The sequence below is a fragment of the Lepus europaeus genome, chromosome 22, assembly GCF_033115175.1.
Source record: "Lepus europaeus isolate LE1 chromosome 22, mLepTim1.pri, whole genome shotgun sequence".
In the NCBI taxonomy this organism is placed as follows: Eukaryota; Metazoa; Chordata; class Mammalia; order Lagomorpha; family Leporidae; genus Lepus; species Lepus europaeus.
Genome location: NC_084848.1, coordinates 39,408,827 through 39,431,120, shown reverse-complemented (window position 1 = coordinate 39,431,120; position 22,294 = coordinate 39,408,827). Strand labels below are relative to the sequence as shown.

Genomic DNA, 22,294 nt, shown 5'->3' with positions numbered 1-22,294 from the left:
CAGATACATGCTTAGACAAGAAGACACAAAACAGCAAGATTAGAAGGAATGGGTTCTATGCCCCAATTCAATGTGATTGAAGTCATTGGTTGTGCAAAATTTTTTTTCACAGCAATTATATATTACAAAAATTAAATAAATACCAGAAGATTATGACAATGCTCATTTGATCCCAGTCATTGTCAAACTTTTAAGTATTTATCAGTGAAGTGAGTGAAAAATGTCTGACTCTGTGTAGTCACAATGTTTAAAACATGAGTTTGACAATTTTGAAATTATTTCCCATGGATTCTTCTAGCAGTTTTATTGTTTCACCTTTTAATTTTATTTTTGATTGGTACATACTAGATAGTTATGGGGCACAGTGTGATGATTTCATACCAATGCAATGACCAAATCAGGGTTATTAGCATTTCTAGTTCCTTAAACATTTATCTTTTCTTTGTGTTGTGAACCTTTGAAGTTCTCCTTTCCAATTCTTTATTATAATAAATTGGGAATTATAATTACCCCACTTTGACATAAAACACTACAACTTATTCCCCCTAACTTATTTTGATACCCATTTTTTAAAAGGTTTTTTTATTTATTTGAAAGGTGGAGAGAGAGAGAAAGAGAGAGAGAGAGAGAAAGAATCTTCCATCCACTGGTTCACTCCCCAAATGGCTGCAATGGCTGGAGCTGGGCTGGCCCAAAGCCAGGATCCAGGAGCTCTTTTTGGTTTTGTTCATGGGTGCAGGGACCCAAGGACTTGGGTCATTTTCTGCTGCTTCTTTAAAGCACAACTGCAGGTAGCTGGATCGGAATTGAAGTGACTGGGTCTTGAACCAGTGACCAAATGTAATGCCAGCTTCGGAGCTGGCAGCTTTTCCCACTCTGCCCGATCCATTATTTGACCTCCATCCACCCCCACCCTCCTCTTCCTGACCTCTAGTCTACTCTTTTCTTCCATGAAATCAACTTTCTGAGCTTCAGTATGGGTGAGCACATACACTCGTCTCTGCTGTGCCTGTCATATTTCACTCAACATGAAGTTCTCCAACTACATCCATGTTGTCACAAAGGGCAGGATTTCACTCCTATCATCCCACTCCAGTTAGAATGACTATAATTCAGAGACAAAAACTAAACACTGGCGAGGATTTGGACAAAGGGGAACTCTCACACACCATTAGTAAAAATGAAAGATATAGCAAACAGTATGGGGGTTACTCAATGAATTAAAAATAGATGTACTATACGATCCAGTGGTCCCAGGGCTGAGTGTATACCAAAGGGAATGAGATCGGTATGCTGCAGAGACACGTGAGCCACATGTTTATTGCAGTACAATTCACAACAGCCGAGACCCAGAGTCCAGGCAGCTTTCTGGTAAAGAACATTTTTATGCACTTTTGAAGACCCTTTGAATGCATGGCTTTAAAACTTTGCACCAAAATAAACTTAGCTTTACTTCATGAAATTTTCAACCCTCCTCATATGTAATGATGGTTCATTTCAATATTAAATATGCAAATATGTTTCCATTTGACCCATTTAGATTTTATGTGTAAATTTATACTAGCGAAACATGAATTGTCAGTGTCCCCTCATCTATTTCCTCATGGCTGTCAGTTGTCCACACATTAATTATAAATGTCCACTTTTTCCCAATAACTTATGATAATGCTTTGTCAAAGTTTAATATCTGCATAATTTAATTTTAATAGACTATTTATATGCCAAAAAATATCATTGTTTTGGGACATGCTTTCAATTATCCTGTATCACAGAATTTTTCTAAATATTCTTTTTTTATTTTTTTCCAATGAGTTAGTTACCTCATCAATCCTGTGTCACCCAAAAAATTCATACTAGCATTTTTGGAGTACATTTTACGGAGGTATAATTGGGGGCAGGCATGATTTACATAAAGTACAATGAAGGAAGCATTTGTGAGTGTCAATGAGAATGAGGAGCTCTAAGTTCCCATCATGTTTCCTTCAGCAGTTGTCTTACCCTGACCCTAAGCAACCTCTGATTTTCTTTCTGTCACTCCAGATTAAAATTTCACATAAATGGAAGCATACCAGATAAACGCTTGTGCCTCGCTAATGTCATTCAACATGATGTTATGGTCTTTTTCCATATTGTGGCTATGGAGTAGTTTGTTTCTTTCTACTGCTAAGTAGCATTCAATGGTATGGAATACCTCCTCTGTTTATTCATTCACCTGGACAAATTCATGTTTTACAAAGATATATCTTGAGAGTGGACATTTGGAGCAATGGTTAAGATGCCACTTGAGAACTCTGCATCCAGAGTGCCTGATGATGCTAACTTCCTGCTAACACAGAGCAGGTGATGGCTCAAGTACTTGGGTCCCTGCCACCCACAGAAAAGACCTGGATTGAGTGCCATCCTCCTAACTTTGACCTGGCCCAACCCCTGCTGTTCTAAGCATTTGGGGATGAAACAACAGATTGGAGATCCCTGTCTCTTTCTGCCTTCAAATTAAAAAAAAGAAAAAAAAAAGATAAGCCTTTAAATTGTGTTGTTCCATGTTTATCTGGGCAGGGAATAGGCTGTTTACTGTTTGCTGTAGCTGTGCTATCAGAAACTAATTTTTCTTTTTTTAAACTTTTATTTAGCAAATATAAATTTCCAAAGTACAGCTTATGGATCACAGTGGCTTCCCCCCCCCCCCATAACTTCCCTCCCACCCACAACCCTCTCCTCTCCCACTCCCTTTCCCATTCCATTCACATTAAGATTCATTTTCAATTATCTTTATATACAGAATATCAATTTAGTATATATTAAGTAAAGATTTCAACAGTTTACACCCACACAGAAACATAAAGTGTAAAATATTGTTTGAGCACTAGGTATAGCATTAACTCACATTGAACAACACATTAAGGACAGAGATCCTACATGAGGAGTAAGTGCGTAGTGATTCCTGTTGTTGACTTAACAAATTGACACTCTTGTTCATGGTGTCAGTAATCTCCTTAGGCTCTTGTCATGAGTTGCCAAGGCTATGGAAGCCTTTTGAGTTCGCTGACTCCGATCTTATGTAGACAAGGTCATAGTCAAAGTGGAAGTTCACTCCTGCCTTCAGAGAAAGGCACCTCCTTCTTTGATGGCCCGTTCTTTACACTGGGATCGCACAGAGATCTTTCATTTAGGTTTTTGGTGTTTGTTTGTTTGTTTGTTTGTTTGTTTTTGCCAGAATGTCTTGACTTTCCATGCCTAAAATATTCTCATGGGCTCTTTTGTCTCTGTTTCCTTTGGGTTTTCTTAAACACTGCTTAAATAGGGCCTAAGTCTTGGCATTTCTTAGGTGCAAATCCCGGCTGTTATATAGGAGTGGTGAGATGAACGGAGAGGGAACTCATTCTGTAGTCCTATGGTTACATCTATCCTTCCATGAGCCTGGGTCACACAGCTTCCTGCTCCCCCAAGAAAGGCTTGAATAGGAGGGAGTGCGGTTTTTCTCTTTCCCCAGGTCAGAGAAGGCTTTGGTAAAATAGCAGCTGCTTAAGGCTCTGCTTAATAATTTCCTTTACCAGTACAGCTTATGAATAGGAACAAAAAGGGGTCAGGATTGAGGTGTAGTGGGTTGGGCCACTGTCTGCAATGCCGGCCTTCGATATGGGCAATAGTTCGCGTCCCAGCTGCTCCATTTGTTCCAGGCTCCTGGCTTTGGCCTGGCCCAGGCCTGGGCCGCTGTGGCCATTTGGGGAGTAAACCAGGAGATGGAAGATTTTTCTCTGTCTCTCCTTCTCTCTCTGACTTTCAAATAAATAAACACATACATAATGCTTAAATAGGAATGGAAAGGTCTGGGTGTATTTCAAACTGGTTCCCTCTTTCTCTCTTTTGCACAAAAGCACCAGAGACCCTGGACATGAAGCTCACAAGGCTGAGGCCTCCCTTAAGACTGGGCTCTCTTGGGCTTTATAACTCTCAAGCTATTCTCCCTCGAGCCACCAGCCGTTTGCCAATGCCTATTTAAGGGTTCCCAGAGACACAGGTGCCTCTTGGGCACTGCTGCTTCCTGAACTCCCTGGTGCTCTGTGTCGGCCCCTCTGTGGCTCTGGGATTCCGGGCAGCAGCTTGCTTCCTGGCCCCAGATCACTGATGGCTCCAAGAAGACATGTTCTTCAGTTCGTTCAGCATTTTTCCTGCGGGGAAGAAGGATGTGACGGCTTCTTGGGTCTTCACATGCCAGTTTGGAAAGACAAAGCCCTCTTGCTATCTATCTTTAGCTTGCTTATTGCCTCCCTAGTGCATGATAGATTTTTCTTGTACATTCTGGATTGTGATGTCATTTCTCTTTCAGTCTCCGTTTTCAGTTTCTCTCTGCTGGTGTATTTCCTATGTGGACCTTGTCTTCCGAAAACTTGATAAATTAAATGACCAGCTCTAGTGGCATGCTTGTAGATCCTGGAGGATTTTTAGATACATAATGATGTTGTCTACAAATGTTTATTTATTTATTTTTTTCTCCCTACAGTATTGTGTTTTTTCTCTTGACTTATTGGCACTATCTAGAGCATCATGGACAATAACAAATTAAATGCCGGGAGATACAGGTTTGCCCATTTCCGGTATCAGAGGGGTATTTATTCTTTAACCCTAAGGAAAAAGTTATAGATTTTGCATTCACGTTATTTATCAGATTGGGACTATTTCTATACACAATTTCTTTCTGAGAATATGGATGTCTCTCTTAACAAATACTTTATGCATCGTGGAGTTCACAATATTTTTTTTCTTTCCTCTGTTAGTGAAATGAATTATGTCAATTGAGGTTTGCAGTGTTAAACTAATCTTGCATTCCTGAAATACATCCAATTTAATCATAGTGAATTATCATCTCTGTATAGTGCTGGATTCAACTTGTTAATGTGTTGTTAAAGGATTTTATAGAGAACTTTATGAACAATATTTGCTTGGAACATTTTCCTTTTCATGTATTTTTCTGTTTAGATATCAGAGATGGGCTTTTTGTATGATTGGCATTGTTTATCACTAAATCTTAGAATTTAACAGAAAAAAGCATGTGGGCTCAGACTTTTCTTGTGGGATTTTAGTTCACATTTTAATAGCTATAGCCATAGTCTCTTTTTCTGGTGTCAACTGTAATACATTGTGTCATTTGAGGATTTTACCAGTGTCATCAAAATTGATGATTTTATTGGCAAATTTCAGCACAATGCTCTTTATTGTCCCTTCGCTCTTGCAGGCTCTACGGGGATGTTGTGGATGTCGTTGCTACTGATTCTTTGTATCTTTATGCACTCTCCCTCTTGCCTCTGCTTATCTCTTTTATTGCTTAGTCTAGAGTTTTAGATTTAATTTTCTCCCCCTTTTCAAGATTTTCAAGGTAGAACTTCAGATAGATTATTTAGCCCTTTCTTATCTCTAATATAAGGATGTGGGTTATATATTTACATGTAAGTTCTAACTTAATTCCATTCCACTAATTTTTATTTGGTCTATTTCAACACCATTCTTCCCAAAGTATTTTCTTTTTTATTTTAATATATATTAACATCGGTTCTCGGCCTTTTAGCTAAGTGTAGTATCTGTTCTTATCAGTTCAATATACATTATTAACATTACATTTGCAACTTTATTTTTATTTGAAGGACGCAGAGACAACAACAGACAGACACATGAACACAAGGTGTTCATGCACAGGTTCACTCCCAAAATGTCCACAACAGCCCAGATTAGGCCATGCCATAGCCAGGAGCCCAGAACTCAAGTTGGTTTTTGATATGGAGGACTGGGACCAAGTTCGTGAGCCATCATCACCTGCTACCTCCCAGGTCCACCTTAGCAGGAAGCTAGAATTGAAAGTTGAGCCAAGATTCAAACCAATGTGGATGCAGCTGTCCAAAGTGGCATCTTCACCGCTGTACCAAATATTTGCTCCCCCAAATGTTTTTAAGTGATCTCACTGCTTCCTATTTGATCCATAGGCTATTGAGAAATGTATTGTTCATTTTCCAAATGCAAGGAGACTTTTGGGAAATATTTTGCCACTCATTTCTAGTTTCGATCTTTGATAATCAGAGAATATTTTCTATATTATTTTAATTCTTTCAGGTTCATGAGTCTTGTGTTGCATTCCAGTGGATGCTCTCTCCTGGGGAATGTTTATATTTGCCCTGGAAAATATAGTCCATTCTATAGACGTTGGCTCATGAATACCGATTAGTGCAAGTTTGTGAATATAGTGTTTAATGTCTGCTATAATTTATTGATTTCCTGTCTATTTTTATTAATTGTTGAATGAGGAACACTGGTATTTTCAATTAAAATGGTGTAATTATCACTTTCTGCAATTCTCTGTTTTGGCTTTACATGCTTGCACATTGAGGCACACACATTTAGGAAATTTGTTTCCTTCATAGTCTGTCCTTTAAATATGAAATGTCACCATTTTCTCTTGTGATACTGCATGTTCTGTACTAGTCCTTAATATTAATATACTGGTTCTATCCTGTACTTTTAAGATATGTGTTTGTGTAGGTTTAAAATATGTTTATTGGGGCAGGTATTACGGCACAGCAGGTGAAGTTACTGCCTGCAACAATGGCATCCCATATGGATGCCGGTTTGTGTCCTGGCTGCTCCAGTTTCAATCCAGCTCCCTGCTAATGGTCTGGGAAAGTATCAGAGGATGGCCCAATTCTTGGGGACACTGCACCTATGTTGTAGACCTGGATGAAGCTCCTGGCTCCGGACTTCTGCCTTGCCCAGTGCTGGCTGTTGTTGCCATATAGGGAGTGAAATAATGGATGGAAGACCTCTCTTTGTCTCTGTCTCTCTCTGTCTCTCTGAAACTCTGACTTTAAAATAAATAAATAAATATCTTAAAAAAATGTTTCTTATAGCCAGAATATTTAAGTCATTTTTTTTGACAGGCAGATTGGACAGCGAGAGAGAGAGAGAGACAGAGAGAAAGGTCTTCCTTTGCTGTTGTTCACCCTCCAATGGCCTCTGCGGCTGGTGCGCTGTGGCCGGTGCACCACACTGACCCGAAGCTAGGAGCCAGGTGCTTCTCCTGGTCTCCCATGTGGGTGCAGGGCCCAAGCACTTGGACCATCCTCCACTGCACTCCCAGGCCAGAGCAGAGAGCTGGTCTGGAAGAGGAGCAACCGGGACAGAACCAGCACCCCAACTGGAACTAGAACCCGGGGTGCCAGAGCTGCAGGCAGAAGATTAGCCTGTTGAGCCGCGGCGCTGGCCCAGAATAGTTAAGTCATTTTTATGTGCTGTATTACAATCTCTGCATCTTATTTTTTTTTTGAAGATTTATTTAATTATCTGAAAGTCAGAGTTACAGAGCAAGGAATAAAGAAAGAAAACTGTCCTCCATCCACCAGTTCACTTCCCAAATGGCTGCAACTGCCAGGGCTGGAGCAGGCAGAAGCGAGAAGGCAGACGCCAGAAGATTCTTCCAGGTCTCCACCGTGGGAGGCAGGGACCCAAACACTTGTGCCATCATCTGCTCCTTTTCCCAGGCCATTAGCAGGGAGTTGGATTGAAAGTGGTGTAGCCGGGACATGAACTTGCACCCAAATGAGATTGGCTTAACCTGCTGTGCCAGTCACATCTAACTCTTAATTTGAGTGTTCATAAATCATTTTCAAAGTATTTGTTTTACTTATTTAAACGGCGGAATAACACAGAGAGGAAGAGATAGATCTTCCATTCACGGGTTCACTCCTCAAACGGCCACCATGGTCAGGGCTGGGCCTGGCCTAAGCTGGGAGCCTGAAACTCATTTCGGTCTCCCAGGTGGGTGACAGGAGCCAAAGCCCTCGGGCCATGTTCTGCTGCTTGCCCAGGTGCATTAACAGGGAATTGGATTGGAAGCAGAGCAGCCGGTACTTGATCCGGCACTCATATGGGATGCTGGGATCACAGGAGTTGGCTTAACCTGCTGTGCCACAATGTTGGCCCCCCAAAACTTGTTTTAAATGCATTTATTTATGTGTCTGTGTTTGTCTCCTCTCTTGATGTATATTTGGAATTTATTCCATAGTGTTTATTCTTTTTGGGACTCTTTCTTGTCTTGTTAAAATTCAGTATCTTTTCATATTCTACTCTGTCTCCTCTTACGGTTTGTCAGCTACATCTCCTTGCCTTAATTTTAGTGGATACCTTAAAGTTCTCAATATGCACATTCAGTTTATCATGCTGTACCTTCAAAGCATGAAATATCATTTCCCAATAATATCAGTTGGGTGGCATCTTGAATTTGCTCCTCCTATTCCTTCTAATAATTTTTATACCTTTTAGTTTTATATAAGGTTATATAGCCAGAGCAAAATGATATAATTTGTGCTTCAAGCAGTCAATTATATTTTAAAGAAATCTAGAAAGGAGAAAAAATATCCATGCATTTACCATTTCTAGCAGCCTTTAGAACTTTCACAGACTCAAGTGTCTACTTAGAATAATTTTTTAAGATTTATTTATTTATTTGAAAGTCAGAGTTACACAGAGAGAGGAGAGGCAGAGAGAGAGAGAGAGAGAGAGAGAGATGTCTTCCATCTGCTGGTTCACTCCCCAGTTGGTATCAACAGTCAGATCCAAAGCCAGGAGCCAGGAGCTTCTTCCAGGTCTCCCATGTGGGTGCAGGGGACCAAGGACTTGGGCCATCCTCCACTGCTTTCCCAGGCCATAGCAGAGAGCTGGATTGGAAGAGGAGCAGCTGGGACTAGAACTGGTGCCCTATGGGATGCCGGAACCGAGGCATTAACCTATTGCACCATGGCGCCAGCCCCCTAGATAATTTCATACAATTTCACATGAAGCACTGCTCATTCTCCCTCATATTTTTATTTACTATACTGAAAACCCTCTACAGTTATTCCCAAAATCCCTAGAAGCAGAAGCTCCCTCACTAGTGTTTTATTTCTTTACATTTAAATTTAAATGACTGATTTCCCAAAATATGAGTTTTTAATTTTTAAATCCTACTGGAAAGTAAAAATACAAAAGGAAGGAAGAAAAACATATCACATCATACAGAAAAAATATATTTCCATGTACATCGGTAAAGTTACATTTATTCAGAAATATTTTATAGCTTGTTTGAATGACACCTTTCATTAATAATTATAAATGAAATGCCACAGATCATCAAATATTTGGGGAAAATCAACATAACAAAATTCTGGTATAAAGTGACATGACAAATTAAGTAACAATGAGAAATACAGCTCTATTCAGTATGCTCAGAGAGATTTAAAGGGATACCACATTCTTAACTTCTTTTCCAGATCAATCTGTTCTTAATTTATTAGACAAGAAAAATAAAACAAGTTTTAGAAAATAAAATATTAGCATATAAAAAACTGAACACATGCGATTTAAAATTACAGTTTCACTGCACCAGGATTTGTCTTAGCACGCCAGCTAACGACAGCCACTTGGCAAAGGGTGCAAATGTTCACAACAGGAGAGAAATTGGTCAGCACGGTGTATTTATCATCTTCTTTATTTTGCGAAAATACCATAAAACTCCCATGGTTGCTAAGAACTTCACTGTGGTTAAAAAAAAAAAGGACAAAACATTGTTATGTGTTATAAATAACCAAATTTTCTTCCAAAATCCCTGCTTGTTTCCTTATTTCCTATCTCTGTATTCTTTGAGCTATGTCCAATTTAGTTGTCATAGTTACAAAGGAGAAATAATCTTAGATTTCATTTATACCACGAAAGTATTAGAATCCACCCACAAAAACACAAAGAGAAATGAACTGAGATTTAAACTTGTCTTGACCAGCTTAGCCACAGCCTGAATCGATAGTCCAGAATTATCTTATTTACTTACCTGTGATTTTAGAAATAAGGTTTTAGAAGTGAAATTGTGTAGCAGAATTGGCAGTTTTGCTTCTACATGATAAAAATTGCAAGCTTAGAGTCAGCTCATTCATAAATAATTGTTTAAAAGCAAACAATAGGAGCCATAGATGGATATGGTTGTCTGGGCCAGCTTATGGAGCATGGAAAGTTTGCTTTGCATAAAATTAAATTACATAAACAAAACACTAATGAATGGTTAGCAGCTGGCCAATGTACACTTAATGAAATCAGTCGTGTTACTATATACAGAAGTTAATAAACTAGACTGGACTTTATTTCTTTAGGGTCATTTATATAAGAATGTCTATCATGTTAAATATGATACTTAACATGAATAAAAGTAATGATCTTAAGTTATCAAAAAGCCTCTGATAATCATCATCAGTATCTTGAATTTTATATACCTAGGATAATTTGTAATCACTTCTCAGCCTTTTGGCTAAGATCAAGTGTAGGATAATTTGCAATTAACGTATTTTATCTTCGGATTGCTGCTCAAGGTATTCTTGTATCTTAGTGCATACTTAGTTATTGCTGGTTCCAACATATGAAGAAGTCATTTTTTGCAGGGTTGTTCAGAAGTCAAAGGGTTAAAAACATAGGTAACATTTAAAATAGCTGCTTCATTCAAGGATTTTCTCATCACTGTTATGAATGGAACATGACAATATTAAAATTTTCATTCTGGTATATTCAAGATTTCAGCTCTTTCTTATCTACCTTTGATATCTCAGAGAAATTCTAAAAGAAAGCTCATGACAGTCACTATTTATTTGTTTCTAATGATCCAATAGCATGGTTCACTTTATTTTAAATGATGTTTATAATTGTCCTTCTGTCCCAACTATGGAATTTCTGGCATCAATGGACAAGTCTAATATGTATTTGGTAAGGCAGAATCCTCACAAATTATCCTTGAAACATGCACAAAAGATATTTAGAATTCAATCAATTAAAAAGAGTTTTCTTTTTCACTTGAAAAAGACTCAAAGAGGTAGAAGCTTAGGCCAACCAGCTGCCAGTGTACGTTAAGTGACATTAGTTAGGTAGAAAACCATCAGAATGTCAGGAAATTGTTAATCAGGAAGCATAAGTCCCCCTCCCCTTCTCTGGTCATTTTACCCCTACCCCCATGTCCTCTCTGCCCAAGACTTTTATACACTGTGGACAGAGCAATGATTCTGTGTCTTCAGTTCTTTTTCACTCCGATTACCTAAACCCAGCTACCTTGGTCCATGTGGCTGCTTCTCTTCAGCACATAGAAAAGAATGAAAACTCGGCAAAAATACAAATACTACTCATTTCCAGTTGCATGAACAAAGAGCGTTTACTATCCTGAGTGTTTCATAGTTACTGTGCATTGTGCTGGCCATTCACAGCAGAGGAATCTAAGTAGTTAAGGACCTATGCTGGAGAATAATCAGCAAGAAAACAACTTGAGAAGACTAAGGAACTCACACCCAACTCTACAGTGATATAGAGCATAGAATGAGAGAACATGTACTGATTTCAGGCAATCAGCGAGTGGGTTCAGAGTTCTACTTTTTAACTCTGGAGCTAGCAGGACTGGGCCATTTCAAAGAACTTGGGTGCTTTGATACAAAACACCAAACTAAATGTCTTGGGAGATGTGAAAAGATCTATTGGAATCTTTAACAATGAAGAGCAATTCATCAAGCTGAAACGTCGAGCCACTTGGATGAATGCTAAAATATAAGAGATGTCTACCTCATCAGCCTAGAGGCCATGACTACAGAGGGGCAAAGTGGGGAGGGGTTGCAAAGAAGGAGAAGCTGTCTTTGGGCACTGAAGTCAACACAGTAGCTGGTGCTGGCACCTTCTTTTCAGAGAGTGGTGTGGTTTCCATGAACACATTGGGATCATCCTCAATGGCTAGAAGGAATCTCCTTGCCTCTGAAGTTCTTCCTCATAACCCACACAGCAGAGCGGTCCTGTATTCTTGGAGAGTGTATTCCTGGAGCTGCGGCCTCTGCTGACCTTGAGTAGACAATCTTAAACGCCAGGGATGGTGTCACTCAAGTTCATGAGCTGAGGAATATTCAGACGATAGAAGCCGTAGTTTTCTTCAGGTTTAATGAGCGTGCCTCTGAAGTCGGAACCTGACAATGTTGGTGTGGTCACATAATATGCTAAAGAAAGTGATGTGAAGAGAACAGAGCTATTGTGGCTACTCCAATTGGTGAGGAGCTATTGGGTTGTATATTAAATGACCATGGTAATGTCATTATTATTAGGTTAAAGTTGGTTGAAAGACCCATAGGCATGTTGGTCTGAAAGCCCCAGGAATCATTCTTCAAATTTCTTTGCAAGAACCCAGCAGACTCGTATTAAGGCTGTGGATGGCTTGGCATCAACTGGCTGTGGTCAGTGTGAGTTGGTCATTGATGGCTCATTGGCAAAACATCAATTGCTCTTGATACAGTTATTAATCACAAACTTTTCAATGATCTGAGAAAAAGAGGTTGTGTTGTATCTGTGTTACAATAAGTCAAAAGAAATCTGTTGTGGAGAGACTGCAAGTGTAGATGTCAGTATGTATACCATTGTGGTTCCAGCTATTGCCTATGATGCTTGCTCACTTCAGTATCCGACTCTTGATTCTTTGTTCAATGAGAGAATCTTTTAGAAACAATGGCAGAGGCTGGTGCTATGGCATGGTGGGTTAAGCCTCTGCCTGTGGCACCAGCATCCCATATGGGCACCTGTTCACATCCAGGCTGCTCTTTTTCTGATAACGCTCTCTGTTGTGGCTGGGGAAAGCAGTGGAACATGGCCCAAGTGCTTGGACCCCTGCACCTGTATGGGAGACCCAGAAGAAACTCCTGGCTCCTGGCTTTGGATCTGCTCAACTCCAGCCATTGTGGACATTTGGGGAGTAAACTGATGGATGAAAGACCTTTCTCTCTGTCTTACCCTCTCTCTGCCTGTAACTCTACCTCTCAAATAAAGGAACAAAATCTTGAGAAAAATAATGGCAAAGAGGCTGTGGTCATCTATGATGACCTAATCAAATAGACTTTTGCTTGCTGTGAGATGTCTCTGTTGCTCTGTTGTGTGCCTGATTGAGAAGCCTAACATCCTCTCAGGTGATGTGTTCTACTTAGATTCTCATCTGCTGGGGACAGCAACCATCCAAATAAGTGATTTTTATTAAATAGCAGCTCCTTAATTGTTTCTCGGTCATAAAAACATGAACTGGGGATGTATCTTTTTATATGTCAATGAATGCATTTTTTTCCATTACTGATGGACAGACTTTTATAGATCTTCCTGGAAACACAGTTGTCCCAAAGGTGTTTGTTTGTCTGTTTTGATTGGCTGCCCAAACCAAGGCCACGAATTGGGAGGCAGGTGCTGCATAGCTGTAACTAGCTGCTGCTTTTGTCCAATCTGATTCTAACTTCAAAGCTGCCAGTCAAAAAAATTTTTAATGATGTAAAACTTTATTCTGCATCAAAGTATCTGGAAAAATAAAGCTGCATTTGCGGCATGTTATAGAGGAGAAATGATTCATGTACAGTGAGTACAAAACTCAATCACAGAATTATTTCTTACCTAGTACCCCATACTCCAAATTACCAACGCTCATGTGAAAATAATATATGATTTGCTGTACTAAAAGGCTAGAAAAGAAATATGATGGAACAATACTTTTTAAAGTATGTATAAATGTATTTATTTATATATTTTAAAATATATCTTCAGATAAATTACTCATTTTCCCCCAAAGAAACATTTTAATTTAAGGAATATAAACTTCATGCATTTCATAAGCACAGCTTTAGAAATATAGTGATTCTTCCCATCATACCCACCCTCCCAACCACTCTTCCACCCCTCTTCCTCCTCCCTCTCCCATTAGCAGTCCCATTCTTTTTTATTTATTTATTTATTTTTGACAGATAGAGATAGACAGTGAGAGAGAGAGAGACAGAGAGAAAAGTCTTCCTTCTGTTGGTTCACCCCGCAAATGGCCACTACGGATGGTACTGTGCCAATCTGAAGCCAGGAACCAGGTGCTTCTTCCTGGTCTCCCACACGGATGCAGGGGCCCAAGCACTTGGGCCATCCTCCACTGCCTTCCCAGGCCACAGCAGAGAGCTGGACTGGAAGAGGAACAACCGGGACTAGAACCTGGCACCCATATGGGATGCGGGTGTCGCAGGCAGAGGATTAGCCAAGTGAGCCACAGTGCCAGCCCCAGCAGTCCCATTCTTCATTGAGATCCATTTTTCAATTAACTTTAAAGACAGAAGACCAGCTCTATACTATGTAAAGAGTTCAAAATTTGCATGAAAAACAACAAAAAATACTAGAACAATTCTTTTTTAAAAAATCATATTTATTATTTTTATTGATTTTGAATTGCAGAATGATGCAGAGAGATAGTGATAGATAGATAGATGGATGGATGGATAGGTAGATAGAGAGACATAGAATCTTTCACCCACTGAATCACTCCTCAAAACCCACAATAGTTATAACTGGGCCAGGTAGAAGCCAGGAGCCAGGAACTCCACCAGGTCTCCACAAATTTCCAGGATGCCATCATTGTGACATCCCAGGGTGCCCACCTACAGGAAGCTGGTTTGGAAGCAGAGGCAGCACTCAATCACAGGCACTCTTATATGTGAGATGCTATTGTCTAAGGTGCAGCTTAACTCACTGCATCAGAATGCCTGCTCTTAAGTTGCTGAGGCAAGGACATTATTCAATATCTACTAAAAACAAATGGCCACTATCTGTGCTCATGTAAGGGGTGTCAGGATAAACAGGGGCCAAGGAAAGTCACAAAGTTCAAGAATGCTTTCTTGGTGAAAGTTATCAGCCAACATCCAGCCTTGTTAGACAACATCATGGCTGATGGAAAGAACTTAGAGCATTCAAATGCAAAGCTAGAAGGAGACTGTAAGAAACTTCTTGACTGGATTTGAAGCTTAAAGTCCTATGGGTGAATATCAAATGCCAGTTTGGTTTTGTCATTGTTTTTCCTAGTAATCAGTTAAATGGATTACTTTCATACTCCTGGTGTACAGATGTTGTTAAAAATATAAAGTTCTGTGCTGTTTGATGGTTCAAAATCAAAATATCTAACAAAATGCTAATTATTCATAATATTAAAAAAGAGCAGAAGTTTGTCAAGACAGTGACTGGGGTTGGTGTGGCACAGCAGAGTAAGCCACACCTTGAGATGCCTCTTTTCCACACAGAAGTGCTGGTTCGAGTCCTGGCTACTCCCTGACTCTGATCTGGCCACTGCTAACACACTAGGAGGCAGCAAATAATGGACCATGGACTTGGTCTCCTGCCACCCATGTGCAAGACCTGGATGGAGTTCCACATTCCATGTTTCAACCTGGTCCAGTCATGGTTGTTGTTGGCATTTGGGGAATGAACCAGGAGGTGGGAGATTTCTCTCTGTCTCTTTCTCTCTCCCTCTCTGTCTCTCTCTCTAACTTCAAATTTTTTGATTAACATGTAACACTTGTACATTTGTGTTGGGTATAGGACAATATTTCAAAATATATAATACAGGATAATCAAATCAGGTGGCATTTGTCAGTGAAGACTTCAGGCCCTGGGCTTTTTTTATTTGGATGGGAGAATTTCATTGCTCATTCAGTCTCCTCCCTCAAAGGCCTTTCCAGGCTTTTGATTTTTCCATAATTCAGTTTTTGTAGGTTGCATGTGTCAAGGAACTTATCTATTTCATTTGGGGATCCAATTTCCTGTGTATAATTATTCAAAATATACCTAGGGTGCTTTTAATTATGTTATATCAGTTGTGGTGTCTACTTTTCCATTTCTGATTTCCCCTATTTAAGCTTTCTTGTTTTTTGATACAGCTATAGATTTGGTGAATTTTGTTTATCTTTACAAAAATAGAACTCTAAGTTTTATTGTTTTTAAAATTGTTTTTCTAGTCTCTATTTCTTTGTCTGCTCTAATCATTACTATTTGATTTCTTCTACTAACTTTGGATTTTGTTTATTCTTGTTTTTCTAGATCCTTGTGTTATAATATTTGGTTATTTATTTGATATTTTTCTTCTTTTTGATGTAGGCATTTATTATTACTAAGTACTTCCCTCTTAGAACTGCTTTTGGTATGTCCCATAAGGTTTGGTACATTAAGTTTTCCTTCCTATTTGTTTCAAAAACATTTATATTTGTCTCTTAATTATTCTATTTGTTATTCAGAAGCATGCTTAAAATTTTTGATTAACGTGTGATAATTGTACATTTTTATGGGTTACAGTGTGATATTTCAACACATGTATACCATGATCAAGGAATGAAATTAGCATTTCCAGCTGCTTATCATAATTTTTTGTTTGGAAACTTTGAACTTCTTTGTTTTAGTTCTTTATTTTATTGTTCATTTGAAAGGCAGAATTACAGAATGAGAGAAAGTGAGAAACAAAGAGAGAGAGAGAGAGAGACAGAGAAAGGGAGAGAGAGAGAGAGAGAGAGAGAGAGAGAGAGAGAGATCTTCCACCTGCTAATTCACTCTACAAATGGCCATAATTCTCAGGGCTGATCCAAGTGGAAACCAAGAATCTGAGTCTTTCATATGGTTGTCAGGGATCCAAATACTTGGGCCATGTTCTGCTGCTTCCCTGCGTATGTCAGGAGGTAGCTGGATCAGAAGTGGAATAGCCAGGACTCTATCCTGTGCTCAGGGATGCTGACATAGCAGGCAGCAGTTTCATTGCCTGTACCACAATGCCAGACCCCCCTTTATTATTTCTTATAAAATAGAGCTGAGGTGACGAACTTTTTCTGCTTTTAGCTGTCTGAAAAATCTTTTTCTCTTCTTAATTTCCTAAGGACAGCTATCCTCATTAATGTATTCTTGGCTGGCAGTACTATGAATATATCATCCCAGTCTATCTTGGTTGCTACTAAGAAACATACTGCTTGTTGTATTGAAACTTCCTTATCTGTGATGGGCTTCTCTATCCTGATCTTTCTTGGGCCTCCTTTTGTCTTTGGTCTTCTACAGTTTGATTAAATATGTCGCAGGTTAGTCTTTTTTTTTAAGATTTATTTATTTATTTATTAGAAAGTCAGAGTTACACAGAGAGAGAAGCAGAGAGAGAGAGAGAGAGGTCTTCCATCGGCTGGTTCACTCCCCAATTGGCTGCAACGGCCAGAGCTGCACTAATCTGACGCCAGGAGCCAGGAGCTTCTTCCTGGTCCCCCACACGGGTACAGGGGCCCAAGGACATGGGCGATCCTCTACTGTCTTCCCAGGCCATAGCAGAGAGCTGGATTGGAAGTGGAGCAGCCGGGACTTGAACTGGCAGCCATATGGGATGCTGGGGCTTCAGACTGGGGCTTTAATCCCCTACGCCACAGCGCTGGCCCCTTGGGTTAGTCTTATTTGGATTGAATATGATTAGAGACTTTTGACCATCTTGGACCTTGGATGTTTACATCTTCTGTAGATTTGACAAGTTTTCTGCTATTTCTTTAACTCGTACTTTAACCTTTATAAATCTTTGGCTTTCTCTTCTTTGCTTGCATGACTCGAACATTTGTTGTTTTGTTACTGCCTCATAAATATTGTAGAGTTCTTCATTCCTTTTCATTCTGTTTTCTTTCTTTTCCACGAATTTCTAGGTTCAAGCAACCTATCTTGTAGTTCAGATTTCATCTTCTGCTTGATGAGTAGGCTCTATATTACCATTTTCTTTTCATTCATTGCATTTTTCAGCTCCAGATTTTTGTTTTTCATTACTACTATTGTTTCAATCTCTGTTAAATTTTGTATTCTGGTCATGTATCGTTTTCCTTACTTCAAGGAGCTGTTTGTATTTTCTTGAAGTTCCCTGAGCTTTCTTAAAGCTTTTTAATCCTTTTCAGGTGATTCAACCACCTCCATTTCTTTTTTTTTAAAAGATTTTATTTAAAGTTACAGACAGTGAGAGGCAGAGACAGAGAGAAAGGTCTTCTATCTGTTGGTTCACTCCCCAAATGGCTGCAATGGCTGGAGCTGCACAGATCCAAAGCCAGGAGCCAGGAACTTCTTCCTGGTCTCACAAATGCATACAGGGGCCTAAGGACTTGGGCCATCTTCTACTGCTTTCCCAGGCCACAGCAGAGAGCTGGATTGGAAGAGGAGCAGCCAAGAATAGAACCAGCACACATATGGGATGCCAGTGCGGCAGGTGGAGGATTAACGTACTGCACCATGGCACTGGCCCCAACCACCTCCATTTCTTTAGTGTTAGTCATTGGCACTTTCTTTTATCCCTTTTGTGACATCATGTTTTGTTGGTTGTTTTTGATTCTTTTCCTTGTGTGTCCATGTATATTAACTTGAAGAAGTAGGTAATTATCAAAGTTTCACAGACTGGGTTTGTCTAGGAAAATCCTTCAAAGGTCAACCTGTCCAGAGCCTTCTTGGCAAGCCATCTGAAACGACCTGAACGCCTGGGCTCTCTGAAGTCTGTGTGAATTTTGGGTACACAGGAGATTGAGTCTACCTTACAGATCTGAAACCTGCAGCTGTGGGATCCCATGTCACCTGGGTGATTCTCGAGAACTTCATTGAGGTACTGGCCTCGGATCTGGGTGCTGTGTTTTAGTGTGGTGGATCTGATTGGAGGGTTTAAAGTGTACTCCTATGCTCTCTCCCTTCACTTTCCCCTTAGGTTATCTCCCTCCCCATCCTCTGCTGCCTGAGGTTAGGGGAGGAGTGATGTGGATCATCCAAAAGTGTCCTTTTTGCCCTCTTTCATGAAGCTTTTCTTAGTGTGCTACAACCATGTACTGTGATCTCACACTGCTTTCCTTACCTCTTGGGAAGGCATCCGCAGGCACAGAATTGTTCAAGTTGACGCCCATTTCTGTGTCTTGCTTCACTAGACTAAACCACTTCCTGTAAACACTGTGAAATTGAACAAAGTTAATGAAGCGGCTGTATTCAGGCACTACACAGCGGGAATTGCAAGAGTGCAAGCTTTAATGGCTGGGAAACTAAAGATGAGGTCCATTTTCGAAACACCTAGCTGCCTGGGAAGAATATTCTGACCGTAGCATAGTCAGCAGTGGCAGTCATGCTGAGCTTGGGAGCTGGATGTCAAAAGCTACTGGGAGCTTAAATCACTGGAAGGAATGCATTTGCACCGAGGCTTTCCTGGTGGATTTTCAATAATGGACTGGACTGAGCCAGGAAAGGCAGCATGGGACTTATCAGAGTGCAGCTACCTTAGAATTCTTGTACACTTTTAAAAACTGGCCAGAATTCAGCTGAGACAACAGAAAACCCCCCATAAAAAAGGAGGGAAAAGAAAAGCTTACTCTATGTCTTTCTCAATCAAGCCTGAAGCCATGTCTTAGTCAAATACAGAGAAGACAGAGTTTGAACATCAAAGTCAATCAAGTTAAAAAGGGTTGGGAGTTTAATAAGCTTTTCTGGTGTGTATTAAAATGTAACCAATTTGTAGGGTTAAGAAGAAATAGGAAACAGTAACCTATAGTCATGGAAAAAGAAGTCAGCAGAAACTGGTCCTTTGTGTGACCCATTTTTAAATAAAGATTTCAGAATAGCTTTTATAAACATGTTGCATGAATAAAGGAGAAACACATTTTAAAGGAATTAATTACGACATCAGAGTCTCAGGGTTATAGCAAATGAGTGATAGCTATTACAACATGATTCTCACCAATCATGTTAATGTGATAGTAACACAAAAGAGAACAGCAGATTCAATGTATTTAATAAATAAAATTCTAAAGATGTGATGATACTTCTCTTCCTCCTGCCCTTCCTCCTCCTCCTCCCTTTCTTTTTTTCTTTCCTTTTTTTGAGTTTTTGAGGTAACACATTTTTAATTTACATTGGAGTCACAGGCTTAATGTTCCACTAAATATAGAGTTTAACAAGTAAAAAGTAAAAAAGAATGAAGACAGAGAGAGTATCAACAAAGTATAAAAAATGCCCAAATAATTCTGGAAAGAAAACTACAATATTAAATTAAAACTTTATGAGTAGAATCATCAGATTGGAGGTTTTAGAAAAAAGAAACTGAATTTAATATATAAAAGTAAATTAGGCTAATGAAAATTATGATTTGAAGAATCAGCACGTTTCTGAATCTATATATATGAAATACATGAAATTTTTTTTAACTTTTATTTAATGAATATAAATTTCCAGTGTACAGCTTATGGATTACAATGGCTTCCCCCTCCCATAACTTCCCTCCCACCCGCAACCCTCCCCTCTCCCGCTCCCTCTCCCCTTCCATTCACATCAAGATTCATTTTCAATTCTCTTTATATACAGAAGATCAATTTAGTATAAAGATTTCAACAGTTTGCACCCACATAGAAACACAAAGTGAAACATACTGTTTGAGTACTAGTTATAGCATTAAATCAAAATGTACAGCACATTAAGGACAGAGATCCCACATGAGGAGCAAGTGCACAGTGGCTCCTGTTGTTGACCCAACAAATTGACACTTTAGTTTATGGTGCCAGTAACCACCCTAGGCTGTCGTCATGAGTTGCCAAGGCTATGGAAGCCTTCCAAGTTTGCCGACTCTGATCATATTTAGACAAGGTCATAAAAGACAGAGTGAGGATAGTAACCAATGATCCTAAGAGTGGCATTTACCAGGTTTGAACAATTATACAGCATTAAGTGGGGAAGAGGACCATCAGTACACACAGGTTGGGAGTAGAGCCATTGGTGGTAGAGTAGAGGTTATGATTACAAAGGAATGAGGCCCAAGTACGCTAGACAGGGTCTAGAACAAAGGACAGAGTCATTATTAGAGGAGCTAAGAAAGGTGCTGTCTAAGCTACAATTAAGTTTTCTGATTGAGAGGCAAATAGAACCTGATAGAAGGGGCTTGATAATAATCTGGTGGGCTTTAGGCCTTGTGAGTTAAGAGGCCCAGACCTATCTATCTCTTCACATGGGGTATAGCCTAAGGGAGGTGTGAACCTCCTAGGGGAAGGCACTCTGTTGACTTTCATTACTTGGCTGGCCTGGGAGGAGAGCTGGCCAGGTAAAGGCAGGGGGCATCTCTAACAAGAAATTTACAGTTCTGCCTGCAATGTTGCTGACCCTACTTGACCACACCCTCAGCTGCAGTGGTCACTTTGGAAGTTGGGCTGAGTGAAGGGCTTTTCAGCTTAGAGCCAAGAAGATCTGTGGCTCTGACCTGGGCATCCTTCGACTCCAGGGCAGGTCCATTTCAAGTGATCCAACTCTTGGCAGAGCTGCCAGGGCTCTTCACAAGCTGACTTCTGCTGAAGCCCAGCCTTACCACATTAAAAGCCACTGCAGTGGACTGGCCTGTTGGGTCTCCTTGAGGGCAGATCACTGTACAGATCAGCCATTAATAGGCCTGCCACCCATTGCTTCTGATGCCTAGCTTTCTTTTCCTCCTGGTTTTTGTTAAAGCAGACCAGAGGATGCAAGTCAAGGGAGTGCCCGTGTCCCATCTCTAATCTTCGGTGGCCTGAACTACAAGTCTATAGTCACAGGCATGTTCTGTAGTAGTTTTTCTAAGGTAGACAATGCCCATGAGGAAAATTATATTCTCACTTTAAAACTTTCTTTCCCTTTGGTCTGAAAGGGAGGTTTTTTCTACTTACTGTATACTTTGCTGATGGCGAAGTAAATCTAGCTATGAGATTATTATTTAAGTTTTTATCTTGGCTTTGCTATTACAGAAAAATGTTAGCCATCTCTTTTATAAGGTCTAAAGATTAAATTGTGCGTCCTACAGATTCCTTCATAATAGATTTAGTTTCCTACCTTGAAGAGAATAGAGAAATGAAAGAACAAGTTGGGCTTAGAATAGAGAAATGAGGGAGCAAGTCCTAGATCACTTGCTGACAATAGCAATATCACATGAATACTTAGCAAACAGTTTCAACCATTAGATAACAACTTAAGAAACATTTACCAGAAGGTCCAATGCCTTCTATAAATTTTAAGAATCATGTATTTGAAAACACCTCTTAAATATCTAACATGGTGTAGTTTGTTTAGCCAGTAAACTTAAGCACAACCATATAAAATGTTTTTAGTTTCTTTCTACCAACACGTTTAAAACATATGATACACAGATTCAGGTCACACAAATTAAAATGTATCTTCGATTGATTTTAGCAGCTTAAATTTATGGACAATCTTATCTATAAACCATTTAAAATAAAACTCTTAATAAAATTTCCCCATGTGGACATACAATATGTACACACATATAACATAGCATAATAGACCAATATAGCAATTTCAATAATAGCTTTTAAAATCTTTATCTCTTTTTGTAGATTGCCAATTGATTTGAATTGCTTTTTGTTTTTAGTAACCTCAGTTAACCATACTTTCTCTCAGTTGGTACTGTTAATACATTATTGGCTTCATC

The 22,294-nt window shown here is 39.5% G+C and overlaps 2 pseudogenes; both read left to right on the top strand.

The window, feature by feature from the left end:
- Nucleotides 1-10,295: 10,295 nt before the first annotated feature.
- Nucleotides 10,296-10,437, top strand: LOC133751736 (U2 spliceosomal RNA; annotated as a pseudogene).
- Nucleotides 10,438-11,579: 1,142 nt separating this feature from the next.
- Nucleotides 11,580-12,912, top strand: LOC133751454 (ATP synthase subunit alpha, mitochondrial-like; annotated as a pseudogene).
- Nucleotides 12,913-22,294: the final 9,382 nt, after the last annotated feature.